Raw genomic sequence first — 19,642 nt, 5'->3', positions numbered from 1 at the left:
CAGTCCCAAGGAATGGCAGGCAGCACGACACACGCACATCACAGTGGCGTGGTGACACCCTGTCACTGAACACATCAGTGTCATACTCTCTTAGAATGAAAATAAGCCCAGCAGGGCTTATTAAGATGTTCTAGTCGCTATATATGGCATCACACAAAGCATATCTATGTCTATAACAGGGTTGCTCTGAATAAATAGGAACATTTCCTATTATGCACCTTGTGGATCAGAGTGCTGAATTTCCTTTTGCAATCCCTCACATACCAGATTCCTGTGGGGATGACAGTGGAGCACAACCAACACCAAAGAAGGCTTCAAGCATCTGCAGCTCTTTGCTGTTCTTTATCCCAGCTTTTATAGCCTCATGTTGATGCAGTGCACCTGTGTGCCCTGTGCTCCCTTTGGTGGTTGCTCAGCACACCTCAGCCCTCCATGGCTCATTAATCCAATGCTGCTCACCTGCTCCTCACAGCTGAGCCCCATTGGGGATGAGGCTCAGCCCCACCCCAATCACCACAAACTCTGTGCCTACAGCAGATCCCAAACGCACCTGGCCTCTGTGCAGCTATGCTTGTTTGCCTCTAGGGCTCTTCACTAGGCTTGGGAACTGTATTTTCCTGCTCCTCTGGCAGTTATAATGTGAGAGCACTCAGTCAAATGACAACTCCTTACACAGGTTTTAGGTTTGAGGGACTGGCTGTTGGAGGAATTCATTATCCTTCAGGGCTTTGCCCAGCTGCAGTGCCTGGCATGTACAATTATCTCCACCTCCTCTGGCATGCCCTTGCACCCAATGAGCCCTGAAAACTGCTTGGGTTTAGTCCCCTTTTACCCCCTTCTCAGTCCTGTTTCTTGGGGGCTGAGGAGGGCAGAGGATCTGACATTCCCTGTGGCTTTTTGCCTTTTGAACAGCTCATCCAGCCAGCAACCAGCAGCCTACAGATGAGACTGAGGCAGAACATCCAGCTGGCTCTTTATCTGAATGTCCCTAAAATACAGACTGCATTTCAAATTGTTTATGATCTGTCATCAGCAAGATCTTCCTCTCCATGCACCTCCAGCCCTTTCCCTCTCCTTAGGCAGCCAGTGTGGAAGCTCCCAGCCCAAACAGGAACCACAGTCACTGCTGCAAGATCAAGCAAGCAACAGAGCCCTGTGCAGAAAGCAGTTCCACTGCACAAATTCATATTTTACATCACATCAGGAGAACAAAAAAAGAGAGAAAAAAGGAAATGGAGAGGACTGCAGTTAGAGCCATTAATGTTTCATGAAACCTCTCACATCCTTGCTACAACTGACAGGATAAAAAAGATACAGTCATTAAAATTCAGATAACAGGATACTGCCTTGGTGTTCTTTATATTAAAATTCTGGGCTGAATTATTGCTTTGCAGAAATATGTGTCTCTCTCTATTCTCTTGCATCAGTGTCTCAGGAAAGACCTAATACTTCAGCATCAGCAACGAGAGCCTAGATTGCTCATGTAGTGCTGTTTGTTGCCTTATGGGGAAAGGTTTTTGTTATATTACAGGAAGGAACAAGATGTACGTGTACATTTCAAGGTCATTTTTTCCCTTTTGTTAACAAATGTAAACATCAAAGTTAAAGACTGAAATACTCATGGGTAAAGTTTCCCTATACATCTTCAAGTTCTGGGAGATGTTTCGCCAAGGAGAAATTTAAGAACTGCAATTGGGACCCACATTTCCACTGAGCTACTCTGCACAGAACATGTTTCCAAGGTGACAAAAAAGGCAATGTAAATAAAAATCAGAATTTCTGAGCAGAACTAGAAACTTTTGAAGCTTTAATTTAATCTAGCTTTTATGAGAATATAAAGGTTTGATTTGGGTTTGTTTTTATACTATTCCCTTATGAAGTCTAGCTTTCTTACCATATTAAAAAAGCTTTACATAGCATCCATATTTAGAAATGAAAAAGATCCTGAACCAAGAAAGGGTTTTGCAAAACTTACCTGGTGAAAATAGTTTTCAGACTTTGTTGAAAGCAAAACAACATTAAGTTTTCCCATCCCTACTTTTTGGAGATTACTACAATGTCTTTCTTTCTTTCTTAAGCACAGGGTTTTGGTAGAATGCTATAAAACAGAACACCCTATTTACATGTAGCTGGAGCCCCTGATTTACCCCACAGATGTAAACCCCAAGCTCATTCATTATCCTCCTGCTAATCATCACACAACCCTGGCTCACACACCTGCCAGTGATGGCTTTTCTAGTCAAGCATGAGCACTGATGAAGAAAGCAAAATTTGTTTCATGGAGAATCAAGTGTACTTTCCAGAAGATATAGAAGGATTAATGGGGCACAACCCCCAGATTTTTCAGAAATTTGCCTTCTTTGGTAAAAAGTATAATTATTTGTTAGTCTATAATTTGTTAGCCTGCATTGTTTTAGATGCAGGACAGATACAATTTCACTTGGCACCAGTGGAAATCCTGAACAGATATCAAAAGGAAAAGATCTTCAGTTAGATTTCCATATGAAACTCTTTAATTGTACGTTGTCAACACTGAAGAAGGGCACATGCAACTTTTAAGGTCACTGTAGCAAAAAGCATTTGGAACAACAAGAGCAAACCACTTGTGTGGCTTCTGGCTGTTTCCTATGATGAACAGAGAACATGTCACAGGTTCAGAAAGCTTGTGAAAACCACTGAAACCCCTCAGAGCATAAAGTCCAGGCAGGAGTGATGAGGAACGTCTCTGCTGAAATCATTTCCCACCCTCAGAAAACACCATGCCTTCCTCCCAGCCCTCATTGAAGTGGGCAGGAAACTGCTTTGCTCTCAGTCCTCATCCAGAGGTGCTTGTCAGAAATTAATTTCCTTCTTTTAAGTATGGTGCAATCTAGCAATAGGACCATCCTAAAAAAAAGCTGGAATGAAAAATGTGGTCTCAAATTAATGAAAGCCACTAGGAACACAAACACTTGCAAACATTTATTCTGATTTAAGGTTCAGTACAGAGTGCAACATTTTCTCTATGTACCTTCCCCTCCCTTTAAGGGTTTAGATGAGTTCTGAGTTGTAATCAGGGAAATTTATATTCTGTGCAATTCATATTTCCCTGAAAAGTGCACTTGAAAACATTTTAAAGTGTGTCTCAGAATACATGAGTGCAAAAAATATTTTCCCTTATACTATTCATGTTATGTAGTTTATGCTATTAAAAAGGAAGCTAAAATTTGACAGGACATTAAATGCTTGAATTATTGAGAATGAAAAGCCTATTATTAAAATATAAAGTTGGGCTTGGGTTTTTTAAAGAAGTATGGCATAAATACACATTGAAAATAAACTTTAGCTTCTTGTTTACAGTAACCTGACATTTCTAGGTGACTGTCCCTACTCTACAGCCAGGCTCATGCACCAAAGCACACTTGGAGGAAGTTGGCATTAGCTTGAAAAAAACTTTTGAGACTACCAGAGTCTTTCCTTATCTTTGGAAAATACTTGTGCTAAGTGGGTGACATTGGCAGTACCTCTCTATTAACTCCTGTAAGATGTGTGAAGAGACACAAAAACACACTCATGGACTCCCAGGCTTTGTCTCTCAAGTTTGCATTCATCTTCTGGATTTTTCTTCAAATCTCAGCTCACCCTCTGATTTTTGCCAATGAAATCTTCCAAGAAAAAATAATAAAGCTTACTGCTGTGAACTTTTAAAACCCAGACACTAAAAATGTTATATCTGAAGATTCCAGCAACTTCCAAATTGACTTATATTAAAATGATAAATTTTAGTCTACACTTAGGGACCCAAGAGAGTTTGAATTATCATCAATTCCCTGAAAGTTGTATAGAAATAATAGATTAATTTCTTGTGCCAAAACCAAAGATCTGGAGAGGTCTTCAAGAGTCCCAGGGTTGCACAGCTGCACACTGGCCCCAGGGACAGCATTGGAATTGTCAGCAGGACATGACAGACCAATCATTAGCAAGGGGCTGAGACAACTGCTTCTCACAAAAGCAGGTTTTATCAGTGAAATTAAGTCAATAACTCCATATGTACTAATTTCTCTTTTGGATGTTTGACAGGCACGAGTCATTGTTATCCTTTTATCCTTAGAAGGATAACCAAATTCTAAAGGGTAGCAAAGGGATTTTGAAGGGATAACCACTTGAAATTAATTTACTTTTAGAACATGATTTTTTTTAACAATCTGTGTATATTCAGCTGATACTGAAGTAATGCTTCAAAAAAGTAATGCTTTATTAATAATAATAAAGAAATTTCTCTCTGATCATGGGCTACAGGTCCCTGGTAGGGGATCATTGTGTTCTGTGTTTTAGAAACAACAAATTACACTTATTAAATACAATTATATGGATCTCAGCTTGCATAGAGGGGCACATCCCTCATGGTGTCTGTCCCAGGTGTCTTTCCTTGTCCAAACTTCCTGGGCATTTCTTCTGCTCAAGCCAAAGTCTGACCAAAGTCCAAAGCAGACATAAAATTAAGAATATATTTTAGCCTTACATAACTATCTCTTTCTTTCAGTTCAATTTCTGCTGGTTTCTCCTTGTTATCAATTTAAGGGTTTCATTATGTGGTAGAGAAAAATATCAAATAAATCCAAGCCTCTGCCTATTATTGTGGAAGACAAACAAAGCACCAACACTGGCTGTGAGACTCAGAAACAGGAGAGGTCACTTCACAGAGTTAAACTTTTCCCTTTGCTTTCCTGTGCCCTAAGAAAGTCACTAAGAACTGCCTAGATTTGGCATAGCTTAAGAAACACAAGGTGCCTTTTTTTTATAGGCATGTGCCTGTCAGTACTGATGCAGACAAGGAGAAGACAGAAAAGTCCAACCCTTGTGCATGCCCATGGATCATGCTGATGTTGGGGGAAACAGGGAACTGTAAAGCACAGAAATTGGAGCCGAACAGGAAGGGAGGGAAATGCAGTTCAGCCCACAAAATATGTTCACAGTGGAAGACTTGAGATTATACAAATTATATTCTAAAATTTCAGAAGAAAAATCTTCCTGCTTTGCAATTTTTTCAAATTGAAACATCACAAGAGACCATCACGTGGGAAACAAGCAAGGATTAGCACAATGATGCGTATACTAAGTAGGCATTTTCTGACTTCCCTCATTTTATAACAATGCTGTAGAAGAGACACAGCTCTGTTAAAAGCATTCCCATCATATTCCCTTGTATTGCCATAACTTATTAATGGAAAAGAAAAACTAAATATCTATACAAATGATTTCCAGTCCTCTATCTTCCTAAAAGCAGGTTATAAAAATGTTGTTTTATATACCACTACCAAGGAACATATATGATGTTTCTGAAAGTGGCAGTTTGTAAGGGACATATAAAATACTCTTAAAGAACAGAGACATATCCTGGTGTGCTCTGAAAATATGAGGTTTTTCATCTTGGCTGATTTCTGCAAAGCTTGAGGGTAAATTACTTAATTTGTTTTTTTGGATGTCAACTCTTTCCTGTTCAATAATATGCACAAAATCCTCAGTTTTGGAAAAAGCAACATTTCCTGAGCCCTGCCACTAGGCATTGGTGGGAAGCAGAATTAAAAGAACCAGACCAGCAAATTGGTCTCCTGCTTACCTGCAGGTTTTCCTGGAGGCCAGTGTCACCCAGGGCCATGTCTGCAGTTGTGTCAGTGTGTCTGTGGAACAGAAACACCTCAGCCCGAGCCACAGCCTTCTCTGAGCTCTGCTGCTGACACTGAGGAGCAAGGGAGAGGCAAAGGGCTCCCACCTCTAGCCCTGGGATAACTAATCCTTCTTCTCATTTTCCTTTCAAATCTAAAGGACAGCAAGCGGTGACATTTAAATGCCATTCTGCCTGTTTATAGGATATTTTCCTTGCACACAAGAAGGAAGAAAACATAAATGTGAATGGGCAGGAATCGACAGAGTGTGTCTGAAAGCAGGATGTCTCTGTCTCCTAAGTCTTTGAGTCCCTGACTGTTCCCTGGTGCTTTCAGATTCCATGGCTGGCTTTTGCAGGGGTGTGACCACAGTTCTGCTCTGTGCCACCCCACAGCCCACTGGCCCACAGCAGTGACTCAGGCAGCTGAGTCCAGCCCTCCATTCACCCAAAAGCATCGTTTGGTCCCCCCTCTCCTCAGACACCTAGCAGTGTTTACTTCAGAGACCCCCTAATAGAGTCTCCCCAGTCACTCAGCAGTCTGAAAGAGATTTATCTTCCTGTCCCAAGTCCCCATCTGCCAGCTCTAAAGTGCAGCCTGTCCATCTGTGACTCTCACTATTAGCTCTTTCAGACAGCCACTTATTTGGAGAAATACATCAAGGCACTAGAGACAGGCAAAGAGAAATGTATCTTAAAAGAAACAAAATAACCAAGCAATGCCTAAATACGACTGAGGTCAACAGCAGAATAAGTGAAAATGCAAGCTTCACATTCCTTTCCCCAGAGAAAACTGGAAAAAGAAGCATAATCTATTACAGCAACTACCTAATATCCTCACCTCCTTCAGTGGTAGGAAGGATCCAGTATTATCTTTCATGAGGAACAAAATGAAATAAGACCAGTTATTCATCCTTTCCCTAGAGTTTGAAATATCAACACTCACTGGCTAAACATTCACCACTGCTGGTTTTTTACCACTGAACTTGCACCTCTAATGAAGCATTGAGGGTAACACAGGCACCAGGACCAGCTGCTGCTACAATATTCAGCTATTCCCTCCCAGGAACTGTGATGGGAAGGGTGCTGCACCAAATCTCCTTGGGGTCTGGCCAAGTTCCCTGAATCCAGTTTGACCAGCCCCCATCAGCAGTCCTTTAGAGCTGTGGTTACTGGAGCTGAGTGGGTTGGGGAGGTGATGGTCTGTGTTCCTGGGACATACCTGCTGCACTCTGGCCTCCCTGATAAATTTTAATCACCCAATCCCAGTGTGCTTCCTCTCCAGTCTTTCAGTTCTGGATTTATCCCCTAAAATTGCTTTCCTTGAGAATTTTACAGCCAGATAATTGACTTTCTGTTGCTTCTCTTGCACTGTGCATGAATGAGGTCTCTTCAGAGCTCTGCTTGCAGCTCGTTCCTTTAATGAAAGTCCTGTACTGTATTCACAAACCACCTGGATGGAAGGTTCACAGAAACCACAACAGTAATTAATGGGGAATAATCACTGAACAAACACTGGGCATCTTTATAACAACCCAACTTAATATGAAAATAACTGAGACATATGGCTAGGGAGGAATGGACTGTCATAGGCTGAAATGGCAAAGCTTTAAGAAAAAATGCAAGAAATATAATATTTCTCTTTCTCATTTTCTCCCCTTTTTAATATTTTCTTTTCTCCTCTGTTTTAATGTTTGATTATTCATGGCAACTGTTTCCATAAAAACTTTGATTTCCCCTGCCCCCCAATTTATTTTATGCATAAATTTCCATTTATTATTGTTATAGAAGTTAACATTGATTTTTAGAAGAATTTTGATCATAGGTAGATTGTTATTTTGTGGTTGTTGATAAAGAGGTGAGGATTCCAAGAAGCATCCTGATGCTTTCCTGCTATGGATAACAGTCTTGTTATGGAGTGGACTTCTGTGGGGAGAAAGGGAATGGAACACTAAAAGCACCCGTGTTCTAGGCCATCTTCCTTCTGCATATGCATCCAGCAGTGAAAAAGCACAACAATGCAAATTATTCATTGACAATTACACAGTCATCGCTGTGTTTCAGAGCCAGAGATGAAGTAAGGCCACTCTTTCTGCCTTTCCAAAACTAATTTCATTGAATGTCATTTTACATTTTGGACACCACCTCTGCATCCACAAAAGCTGGGCACCACTACCATAATTGGCATCAGACAAACTCTGTGTGTATACGTGTTTTTATGTAAGGCATAAAAGTATTTTTAATCTGGAATATTGTTCTATATCTGTGTTTTAATTCTGTGACTACAAAATAGATTTTCCTCATGGATTTTCTCTTGGCTTTTTTTTTCTTCCACTGATCTCAGAATTACATAAAACCAACATTGTGTGGCATTTGGGCCTTTTTACATCTTAGCATAATTCAAAAGAAGGGATTTAAACTGCATGTGATGGAAAGGTGAACAACTGAGAAAATGTTCTACTGCTGCCTCACAGGTTCCTACACTGCTGCTCCAACTGTCTTTTAACTCTGAAGGAATGGCTGAGATCTTACTGACATTTTCTTCCAATATTGCCATTCAAGATTAGGTCAGATACCGATTTTAATTTGGGAGAAAATTGTACCCCTGGCACCAAGTTCTCAATTCAGAACATCTGTGCAGAGGCTTAAGACCTCTGCAGGGGCATCTGAGTTATCTCTAATGGCCATTTAAGTGTCCAACAGTTTTCTATCACAGTTGTTTTCTCTAAACACCTGAACTGACCATGAGGTTTCCAGGGAACTAGATACTGACAGGGTACTTTTTTCCTCTAGTAATAGTTTGCAATGCCTCTGGAGTCAGGAAACTTGTCTGCTTACACACTCAGGGTGACAGGGTTTTTTTTTTTTCAAAGAGCAAAAAAGAAAGCTCAAAAATGTCTTCAATAGGGAGATAATGCACAGCTCAGTGACAGAGTGTAGTTTTTCTTGCTGTCAAATGGGAGAATGGGCACTTCCTTGGAAACAGTGCTCTGCTCAGTGCTGGGTGGGACACAGCCCATGGCCAGGAGGTAGGGAAACAAGGGAACAGACTGACTGAGGTATGGACAGGTGTGAAGATGTCATCCCTGTTCTCCTGCCTCCCAGTCCCTCATGCATCAGGTAGATATGGAGGAGAGTGCTGTAATAGCTCAGATAATCTCAAAATGCCTTTGTGTCAGCAAAAAGCACTCAGGTATGTATTTACTTTAAAAAGACAGATCCCCTTCTGCTCCACATTGCTTTTCCCCACAATATCAGAAGGACTTTTAAACCTTTTTTTTCCACTCACATGCTGCTATTTTGGTAATTAATGTATCTACCATAGCAACATATTTCAAGCTTGAATAGATATAGTACATTTATTGTTCTTGGAAACACTCTCAGATACACAGTTCAACTACTTATCTTTCCTATATCGTAGTCACAACAGATGTTTTTCCCCTTGTACAATAATTACTTGTACTCTGCTCCCATTAGGTATGCACGGAGTGAAAAAATGATATGATTACTATTTAGTCACTTTTAGCATGAGTAGCCTGGAGGGTTATATTTTGTCATACATTTCTAATCACAGTGCCATGATAAAATGATACAGAACAAGTCTAGAGCTGCACCTGACCATCTACCTATGGACAGAGCTTTTCAGGGATGACCCTGATGTTCAGTTACTGCTCTGGAAATCAGCATTGGTATCCTGATCCGTTGCTTGCTGCAGGGATAAGTAAAATCATAACTGAGCTATTTTAGGCTATTAAAAGAGTCTCAGGAGGAATTAGAACTACAAAATGGTCTGTCAAAAACAAATTCTGTCAAATTGGTGTTAGTCAACTTGTTCTGAGCTCGTCACTCCCTCGTCAGCTGCCAAAAGGGCTGCAGAGTTTCCTGAGAGCTGCAGAACTCTCAGACACTGAACCCCTCCCTTCCCAGCTCTCCCCAGCCCCTCCAGTTGGGCACATTTATGGCACGTCTTTGTTACCTGTTTCCCTGTGAGACCCTACATGCCAGATGCAGCTGTTTAGGCTGGGATCTCTTGTCACGTGTCTGTGTGGAGCCTGGAGTGGCCCTGCAGAGCCAGAGCTTTACCAGAAATCAAACTCAGCTAAAACCCCACCCACACCTTGGCCAGGTTTTCTGTCACTCACTCACTCACTCACTCACTCACTCACTCACTCACTCACTCACTCACTCACTCACTCACTCACTCACTCACTCACTCACTCACTCACTCACATCATACAAAAGCTTCCAATGAGCGCTTTTACCTCAGCCTATTTGTGTAGAGGTGTTTCTGCAGTAACATATGTATGAGTCATATCTTTCTTTTATCATGAGGGACCTGCATCAGCATAAAAAGGGAAGACCTTACTTGACATTGGTGATTTCTGCAAGAGAAAAGAATGAAAGCTGAAAGGTTTCTTTCCTTGCAGAAAAAATATAATAAACACAAGCACACTTTTGACACAAGTCAGAAAGAACAAATAAAATGAAAACATGTAATTTTCCCCTAGAATATCTAAGAGAAGGGTGGTTAATATGTTGGAACTTATGGCACAGAGGAGAGAATTTGAAGGGCTGCTAATGTTAGAACAAGTTATAGCAATTCAGAGTCCCTGAATGCATGGAAGAAAAATAGCAGTGACATCATACAAATGTGTTGAAAGTTCTTCAGGAAACTCAAGTTAGCCTTTCACCCTGGGATGAAAATCCACAGCTTCAGCTAAAACCTTGGCTATGCACTGCGTGGGGCGTACATCCTGTGCAAATGTGCAGCTCTGGATCACATACCCTCCTCTGGGGGCTGGAACCAATGGGACACATCCACCCTCGCTTCAGAGACAGAAAATGGGTGAGAAAGCTTTCCAGCTCATCAAATATTGCAGACTCCAAAGGAATACCTGTGGATGCCAGAAAATCCCAAGAAAGGAGGCAGACTCAGACCCTGAACTCTGAAAATCATTTTGGCAGTTTGAGAGCTCTTAACCTCTACAGAATGCTCCTGAATGTCTGTTCTGCTCATGCAAAACAGGACAGGTCGTATAATGGAAATCACCTGACACTTTTCCAAGCACTTTGGAAATGAGCATATCTTTTGATACCACTCAAATAAATAATAAGGTATTTAGCAAGGACCTGGTTGCTAGAAAGTATCATCAGAGGAACAGAAAGCATCTTGAAGGTTTGGTGTTGATTTAAAAAATATAGACTGGTAGGGGGAAATAAAGATGTAAAATTTCCATATACCTGCATGTCTCACTCTTTGCAAAGAAAGAGCACCCCACAGATTCATCCATTCTAGGGCTACTATCTATGGCTACATGACAAAAGTTCACCATTGATTTCCAGAAATTTTTCAAGCCTGGCTCCTGTGACACAGCCTCCTCCACAGCATAAATAATGATGTGTGTGCCCTGAAGCCAAGAACCCGACTGATAAAGGGTATTTGATGGCCACCACACCGGAGACATTGTGTTCAGTGTGCAAACCTGACAGTCTCCAGGCCTCCAGTGTAATTCAGACTCCTCTCCCTCCCTTGTTCAGGAAAAGAGAGCAGACAGTGACAGAGGGGACAAGAAAAGAGCTGCTTGTGCAGACACAGGTGGATTTAGCCATCCTGTGCTGCTTGCCACAGCTCAGCTACAATTCCCTTTTTAAAGGCTGGAGGTGAGTGTGTGCAAGGCCACCAAGGTCAGGTGACAGGCTGACCTCTGTGCTGCCACCAAGAGAAGAGCTCAGGTGGTGGCCCTGGTGTCAGCTTCTGCAGCTGTACACTGAACATATCCCCTGAGTCTGAGCCCTTTTAGTGATAGTAATTCCAAAAAGGAAGCTTGTTAATAGATACTTAAAATACTGCCAAGTCTTTCAAGTACATACTTGGAATACAGGCCAATATGAGCAGAAAATGCTTCTTTTCCCTAATTTCAGACATGTTGCTTTCATTTTGAGCTTCTGGTTTGAGATGTCTTACCCTCTCTGACCTCTGCTTTCTCCAAAATTTCAAAAGCATAGATTCAAACCAATCCAGCTCTAAAAAACTCCAGGGCTGTTTATGCAAGGACTTCCCAGATGAAACTCCTGCTACCTTTACAAAGTGCACGAGGAGCAGACAGGCACTCACTGAGAGAGACTGGCCTCCCAGTCTTCCCTGTCACTTCACATCCTAAAAAAACATTGTGATGTGACACAGAGAACTTAAAATAACAACTAATTCCATTTAGAAATAACTGCATTATTCATCACGCATTTTCTGGGGTTTGTCCTTTTGTTGTTAATACTGAGGATAGTTGCATAAATATTGCAATGTTTGTTTCTTGATTAATTTTTTTCCTGGCAGTTTATTGCTAATATATATTGATGTAACTAAAGCTATCAATTAATTTCTTAGATTTGTTTAACTTTTTTACTGGAAAGAAAATAATGTTAGGGGATATGCTTGCTATTCAGGAGGATTTGCTAATATTTTTTGTTTGCAATTTTCTTCACACAGCTTTAATAAGCTTTTATGCTTAACATGGAAACAATCCTAAACTTATTTTATCTCAAAGTATAGGGCAACCAGATAATATTTTCTTTCAATCCAATGGGATGGAAGAAATTCAGTTCTCAAATTGTTACTTTTTAAGAGGAGAACTAAGGCATAAGAACAAAAGAACTTTAAAAACAAACAAACAGAAAAAGTCCTACCCTACTTACAAAGGAGGAAGACAAATAAAAGTAATAGCATGATGAGCAAGAGAAACAAACTTTTCCCTCACTTTTCTTTGATGCCCCAGTCTTGGCTCCCACTGATTTTAGTCAGCAGGCTTTGAGTCACTTTAGGAGTTTCTGAAATAGCTGCACTTGTCATCCTTCCTATTTACCCTGTAAAGTTTATTTTGACCTTTGTATTACAGATCATCTCGATGCTGGTTTAGCACATTCAGCGTCCTTGTCACAAGTCTGCTGCCAGGGGCTGGTGCAGGGGAGTTTACTTCCTCAGACTGGAGTTGGTGACATTTTCAGCCAAACAAACTAAAAAAACCCCACAAAAGTAAATAGAAACATTCTCTCCAAGTTCTGATCCATCATGTTAAGGTTTGTTTTCATTTCCAGACACAAAACCACCATGCTCTGGCAGCCAGGGAAAGGAGGAAGCACAGGCCTAATGAAAACATCTTATTACGGCATTGTCACAACAAATTTGTCACCACCATCTCCCCCAGCCCCCTTGATCTTTCACTGAGTGCTACTTCTGCTAAAACTGATTTACTTTTTCGTGATATATATTATTTCTCAAATACTTTCATATCAGGAACTCCATTAGCCTTTAGAAAAGTTGATTTTTTTTTTTACAGTGCTATAATAATCTATTTTATTTTGTGTGGTCTAGAGAGTGGGATTTTACTTTGTTGAAAAGACAATATATTTTTACAGAATTAATGCTTGTGAAGAATTCCACATTCCCTCAAAGGCTTACTCTAGGAAGTAGGTATAGATCCTTTTCTTTGCAGTGCTAGCAGTAAAACATAAAATATGATAATGACATCAGTTTATTTCTATGTCTATCATTAAGGAAAAAAAAATAAATCCCTAATGAAGTCAACAAAAACATTTGATTGGATTCACTAAGGTCAAACTCTAATCACCTAGCCACCTCTGACGCTCAGTACCACATTTAATACATTTTACTGTGACAGATGCCTGTTGTGTACACAAAAAGCTGCAACATCATGTGTTTTTAAAAAGCATGTGCAACACAAAATAAATCTGACGTAATTTACTGGTGTAAAAACCACCCATTTATATAGAGATTCATAAATTTGATTGTGTACTTGCTGGTTTTTTTTTTTTTCATTAATTCATGAGGTGATTTTTGAAGTAAGAAGTAGAAACTAGATCCCACTTGCAGGTGACTAACTTGTGACTTCCCCTCAAAAATTAAAGCTCCTCCCATTCTCCATCGACTGAATCCATAATGTCAAGCAAATGCCATCCCACAGGCACAAAAATTCATGGATGTGCACGTGGATGAAACTTCTATTGACACAAACAAAACTTCAGACATCTCCAAGCAGCATTTAGCCCAGAGTACTCAGTGTGTGTGACAGCTCATTTATTCTCATGGCAATGAACTGATGAAGGAGAAAGGCTCTTAATGTGACACAGCAAGCTTAAAGAGCAGAGATGGGAATTCAGAAAGCTATTCCATTGCTTTTTTGGAGATACTCCTGCATTTCAAGTCCGTGCTCAGCATGGTGGTCCCTGCTCCTTCCAGTCTCCAGCAAGAGCTGATTTGTCCTTCAACTACAGCTGCAGATGATGCAGGACCTGTTCTTAGGCTATTAAACTCCTCAATTCACAAGCTGTCTATTCAGATTTGTTAAAAAAAATCCAGAAGAGAAGGTAGAGAAGATGTAATAGAAGAAAAGAGACCAGGCAAGCCTCAACTTCTCAGACCCACAGCACATGATAAATTGCACAAAAGTACTTTCACATTCTATGTTTCAGCAAAATTTCATGTTAAATTAATTAGTTCAGTCAATATATTGTCCATTTTGAATTTTAAGTTATGGAGTCTTTCTTCTTTCAAGTACATTGCTTGTGCAGCATACCAGGCAGCTTCAGAGACAGAATGTTCTTGCAAGAATGTTGGGAGGAAGCTTTCAACCATAATCCCAACAGAATAGACACACCCAAATCCTTTGCATCTTGTTTCATTTCTTCTCTTTGCTTATCCATACATGCACAGAACAGGTTGACAACCTGGGTTGGTTTAGTCAAATGAAATAGAGCTAAAACAGGTGATCTGTGGACTTCACCTGACTAACAGCTTGAATTCTACAAGGGCTAATCCCTAAAATCACTGCTCTAAGTTGCAAACTCTGCTGTCTTTCCTGCAAATTTCAAAGCACTGCACTGCCACAAACTGGTTAACATGAGCAAAGAATACAGTCCCCACTCTCACTACAACACAGGTGTCTCTTCAGAATATTGGTCTTACATTGAGCCTTACCCTAATTTTCTGGGAAAATTTAGCCCAGGAATAAAATGAAGATAAAAAAATAAAGTTCAAAGCAGATCCAGCAGACAAGAACAAGACAGAGGAAAGGAAGAGAAGAGGAATGAAGAGTGGCCCGAAGCTTTTTCTATTTTTTTCTACTTAGCAGCAAATAGACACCATGTTCTGGTGGAGTACCATAACTTTGAGAAAAAATTGAAAAAAGATACTGAGGAAAGTGAGGAAGGGTTGAATTACCAAAAAACCACAAACCTCACAGTCCAGTTTTGATACCGAAAAGATGACAAAAATTTCATTACTAAAACATGAATGCCTTCTTTTTACTATCTCTGGTGGCAATCCAGACCTTAGCAGAAGAACTCAGAAAGCTAATATACATCTTTGATTTTTTAAGATCTTCCCTTTACAGAAAAAAATCTATTTTTTTCCAGAAAAAAAGACTTAATTAGACTGTACCACTAATTAGTTTTCATGCAAGTCACTAGGATGAAGTGGAGAAAGTGAGCTACTCCTGAAAGAAAACTGTAGAGAAATTACAGAATTTCCTAAATAAAAGAGCGGCTGTAGCTTCCAAAACACAATCACAGCTGACAGAAATTCTCACCTCTATTTGCAGAGACCAAGGACTGAGAAACTGCTTAATGCCCCGTGTCAAAGTGATCTCTTCAGATTTAGAATGAGCAGAAAGACTGAACTTGTGTCAGGACACTTCCACCAGCACTGCTCAATGTTTCATGTGCTGTTCTGGGGAGAGTTGGGAGGTTTTGGTCTCTCTCACTCCCAGAATGGCATTTTTTACCACCAAAAAAAAAAAAAAAAAATCATGGACAATAAAATCAATGCACTACAGTATTTCCTGAAAATACTCAAATATCTACATCAACTCAAAGACATGCACAGTGAGAGCGTTTTTATTTGACAGCTGATCAGCAGGGAAGAACCAAATGGCCAAATAAGGGATAAATATAATTCAAGAGCCCAGTTGTTAGGGCAGGCATGCATAGGTATCATATAGGCTACAATGTGCAACATTAATTTTTGAAGCCTACAGAGAAAGAGAAGTTGGAAGATTTGTCAGGAAGAAAGGAAAATAAAGAATGTGCCAAAGGGTTGTGTAAAGGCATTAAGTTGGAGAACATCAGAAATGTGGCACAAAACAGCATTGCCTGGAGCCAAAGACCCAGTGACACTCTGAAAAACACCCTCATCTGGAGGAGTTTTAATCTAATAGTCAAGAATGGAGATTCAAGGACATCCTTAAATCTTCAGCAACACCTTAAGAAGCCAAACAACATAGAGGCAGAAGAAGAACAAAGAAGCAAAAAGGGAACTGCTCTGGTTTTATTTCTGGAAGGAATTCAAGATCCCTAGTCATGCTGCCAGTTATACCAACACAATTAATGACAGCTCTGCACAAGACCTTTTCTTGTCTTTCTCTCTCTCTCTCCCTCTCATTCTAATTTTTTTTCTCTCTTTTTAAATTGAAAGATGTTCTGGACTTGACACCAAATATTTCATGCGTCAGGAAAACATGAATAATGCAGTGGAGTGCTATGGTAGCATGAACTGTTAAGGAAATCACAGCTGCTGGTCTTCACTGCTTGTCTAGACAAAAATTAGGTCTTAGGTACATTCTTGATGGCAACCAGAGGCTTCAGGACAGGTACTGAAATGTGGGTTTCACATGCCACGTTAGTTCTGTCAGCACATGTTAAACAACCCTGTCCCCCATTCCTGCCTCCCCTCCCATTTGTTCATCCTTCGTCTGTTGAAACTTCTACCACCTTGGCATTTTCTGCCTAAAAGGTTTCCTCCAGAGAGCTGAAACTATAACACGGAGCAACAGCGGCTAGTGTAGCTATCCAGATATTTTGACAACAAAACCAGAATCTCACATATTAAATACTTGCCAATCAACATTCATTCCTTTTTTTTTTTTTGCTTTCTTTGCCTTTCAGCATTGCTGTGCAGGGACAGGGCCTTTAGACCTGAGTCATCTTTCCTGATTTTCAAACAAATATTAAATCCTAGGTGTGTACAAGGCTTAATTTTATTTTTCCTCCTTCCTCACTATCTTTGCCTTTTAAAGCAATTCTTAGCTGATATTCCAGCAAAAGCATCCTCCAGCTCCCAGGCACAGCTCCACAAGAAGCTCACTGAGCATTCTCTCTGTGAGGCCACAGCCATTCTTGCATCCTAATTTCTGCTATCTGAAACAGTCAAGCCCATCAACCTGTGAAAGAAGGGAAATTAAAGAATATGAGGCTACTGTGTCAGAAAGGTTCTACAAGTTAAAGGGTGAAGTATTAGGGGAATTGCCAGGTGAATTCCCATATTTCAGTTTCACTCCTGCATTCTGGACTGTTTCAGTGATTCTGATCTCATCCTAACACAGGAGGAATACATCCTGCAGTTCTTAGCTACACTCAAATCTGAATTTAGGAATGAGGAGAAAAGGAAAACATGCTGAAGAGAAGTGGCTGAGAAGCAGAGCATCAAGGAGGGCACGAAGATGCTCTCACATCCATGCTGTCATTTCTGTCTCAACTGCAGAAGGTACATCCCAAATAAAATCACATACACTCAGCTAAGACTTCACTTAGGGAACAAGTGCCACCACCAGATGGGACTGGCAATTCTCCATCAGCCCTGAGTCATTTTTCATTTGGTTTGGAGTGACACTGACTTCACATCACATTGATATGAACGAGGAGCCTCTGCTGCCCCGCCTAATCCTCATCATTACACAGAAGAAAGCTCACAGGAAAAAAAGACAAAAGTGAAAATACTGTGGCCAAGATTTGTTTTGCAATGGAATAACATTAAGCTTCTGATGGGGCACTTCTCATATTTTATGAAGGAGTTTCATGATTTCTTTTAAGAGCAATAAATAAATGGTCTACTTGAAAGCATTCTCAAGTTAATATTGCTTTTCTCCTGCTAAGTCTGCCAATTATGACATTTTTCCATTAACTGAGAACATAAAGTCCTCAAAACCAACATTGAGTCAGTTCTCTGAACTGCAGTGGGCCCTCAGAAGTGCAGCTCTATCAGAGTGTTTTCACTCTGCAGTGAACACACTGGCAGAGGGCAGGAATTCTGTATCTGAATGTGAATTCCTCCCCTGACAAAATGTTTTCAGGAGTGACCAAGCCTCTGCCACCCATTTTCTGCTAAAGAGGATCAACCTGGGCATTTCAACCTCCACAAGAGCACCGCAAGTAGCCTGTAAAGGTACAAGATGGATCATTAGCCAGCTACCAGGGCTTGTGGCTTATTCTAGGTTTCGTCTTAGGAGTATTTGAAGCAGTAAAATTCAGAAGTAACTTATCTAAAGAAGGTACACAAGCAAAGTAAACTACGTTATCTGTTAATCCCTAATGAGAAAGCTGCCCTGTACCATCACATTAAATATTTAAAGCCACCTCCCCATGATAAATTTGCATCAGGCCCAATGTATTACATGTCACTCCCGAGAGTTTGTCAGCAAAGCCCAACAAACTGGTTTGCACTTTCCCATCTATTCTTAGTCCTCTTGTTTATTTATTCTTACATGTACAAAGATGTCTACAAATCTGAACCCACTCTGTCAACCAGGCTTGTATCTACAGGATACATGCAAAGCTAACTTCAAAATGAATTTTTAATCATTTCTTTTTAAGGCTGAGAACGGAATGGATCAAACATTGAATATGTTGTAATTTTCCAAGTTCTTCTGATAGGTTTTTTGACTGAAGTGAGGAAATAAGATCCTCAGGAAATAAGATTCTCAGCCCTTAGTTTTTCATCTTCAAAAATAAGAAATTCTCCTTGAGAGAAAAGTTGTTTTGCTACTGGGTTAAAAAAAATATATTCCCCCCCCAAAAAAAAAAAACAACCCAAGTGTAGTTATTTCTCTTTTCAGAAATACAAAATATGATACAGTATGATCATTACTTTCTGCTGATCTTGAAACAGCATATGTGCTGCCATTTTCATTCCAGGAATGGGATAAAGAGACAGAGCAGTCTCTCCTGATTTAGTTTATGTACTTCCTTTAGAAAACATGGCAACCACCAGAAGATGTAATTGAGACTCCTGGTGACTTCTTGAAACCATGAAATTCTAGGTATGGGAAAATGGTCCCTTTCATTTCATCAGGTTAAGAGCACACAATAGAGAGCAGGCAAACATCTCCTGGCAGAGTGTGCAAGACAGATTTTGTGTTGCCAAAACTTCCTCTTCTGGGATGATATTTAGATTATAAGAATATGCACTAATAATAAATTGTTTTTCATCTCCTTAGAGATACAGCATAGCTCTGAAAGTACTCGCAGACACAGAGTCAGACACTTATGAATATTTAAATAAGACATTACCTTCTTGTTTATTTTATATTTTGATGTTAAATGATGTGCAAAGAAATCCCTAATATAGCATAACTTTAAAATATATATCTTCTAAAGTAAACCAAAACAAAGCCTAAATTGTGCCTGTGATAAGATTATTTCAATTTACTCTCCCTTCAGGTTACTCAACCTGCTTGTTTATATAAATCTAATATTTATTTTCGATGTATTTAAATTATTTGCAATAGGATACCTTATTAAATAAATTGCATTGTGTTTGAGGGGAGAAGCTGCTCTATTCTAGTATTTTATTTCTAAACTGACAAAAGAGTGAGAGAAATATGGGGCTTTTTCAGCCTCCTGAGATTTCTGATAGATTATTGAATGTGTGGTTTTGAGGGGTTTTTTGTTTGTTTTTCTCACTAAAAAGTACACAGAAACACAGAAAAATATCCTACAGGAACAGTTGATTGAACTGGCCAAACTCTGATGATAAAAATGAATCTACCTACAGGAAATTGGTGAATTTAAAAATGAGGGGTTATCAGTGTAGTAATTATGATTTCAAGGAAAACAAACAAAGGACAATTTCCTCATGTCTTGGAACCCAGAAGTAAAATATTTAGATAATATAGATTCAAATAAATATTTCCAGTTCTACTGTCACTGTACATT

The 19,642-nt window shown here is 39.9% G+C and overlaps 1 long non-coding RNA gene across 9 annotated transcripts in view; it reads right to left on the bottom strand.

Moving 5' to 3' along the window:
* Positions 1-19,642, bottom strand: part of LOC135306367 (uncharacterized) — a 114,120-nt gene that overhangs the window by 84,975 nt on the left and 9,503 nt on the right. For 2 of the 9 annotated variants that reach the window (XR_010367170.1, XR_010367172.1), the window contains one exon: positions 15,531-16,872. The exons of 4 other annotated variants lie outside the window; for them this stretch is intronic. This is a non-coding gene — a long non-coding RNA (uncharacterized LOC135306367). Of the gene's footprint in view, positions 1-6,889; positions 7,098-9,906; positions 10,027-10,429; positions 10,540-15,530; positions 16,873-17,744; positions 17,866-19,642 lie in introns of those variants that run through there. 3 more of the 9 variants (XR_010367174.1, XR_010367177.1, XR_010367176.1) reach the window with 3 other exon arrangements.

This window comes from Passer domesticus, chromosome 8 (genome assembly GCF_036417665.1).
Source record: "Passer domesticus isolate bPasDom1 chromosome 8, bPasDom1.hap1, whole genome shotgun sequence".
Lineage (NCBI taxonomy): Eukaryota > Metazoa > Chordata > Aves > Passeriformes > Passeridae > Passer > Passer domesticus.
This window is presented reverse-complemented; position numbering and strand designations above follow the sequence as displayed.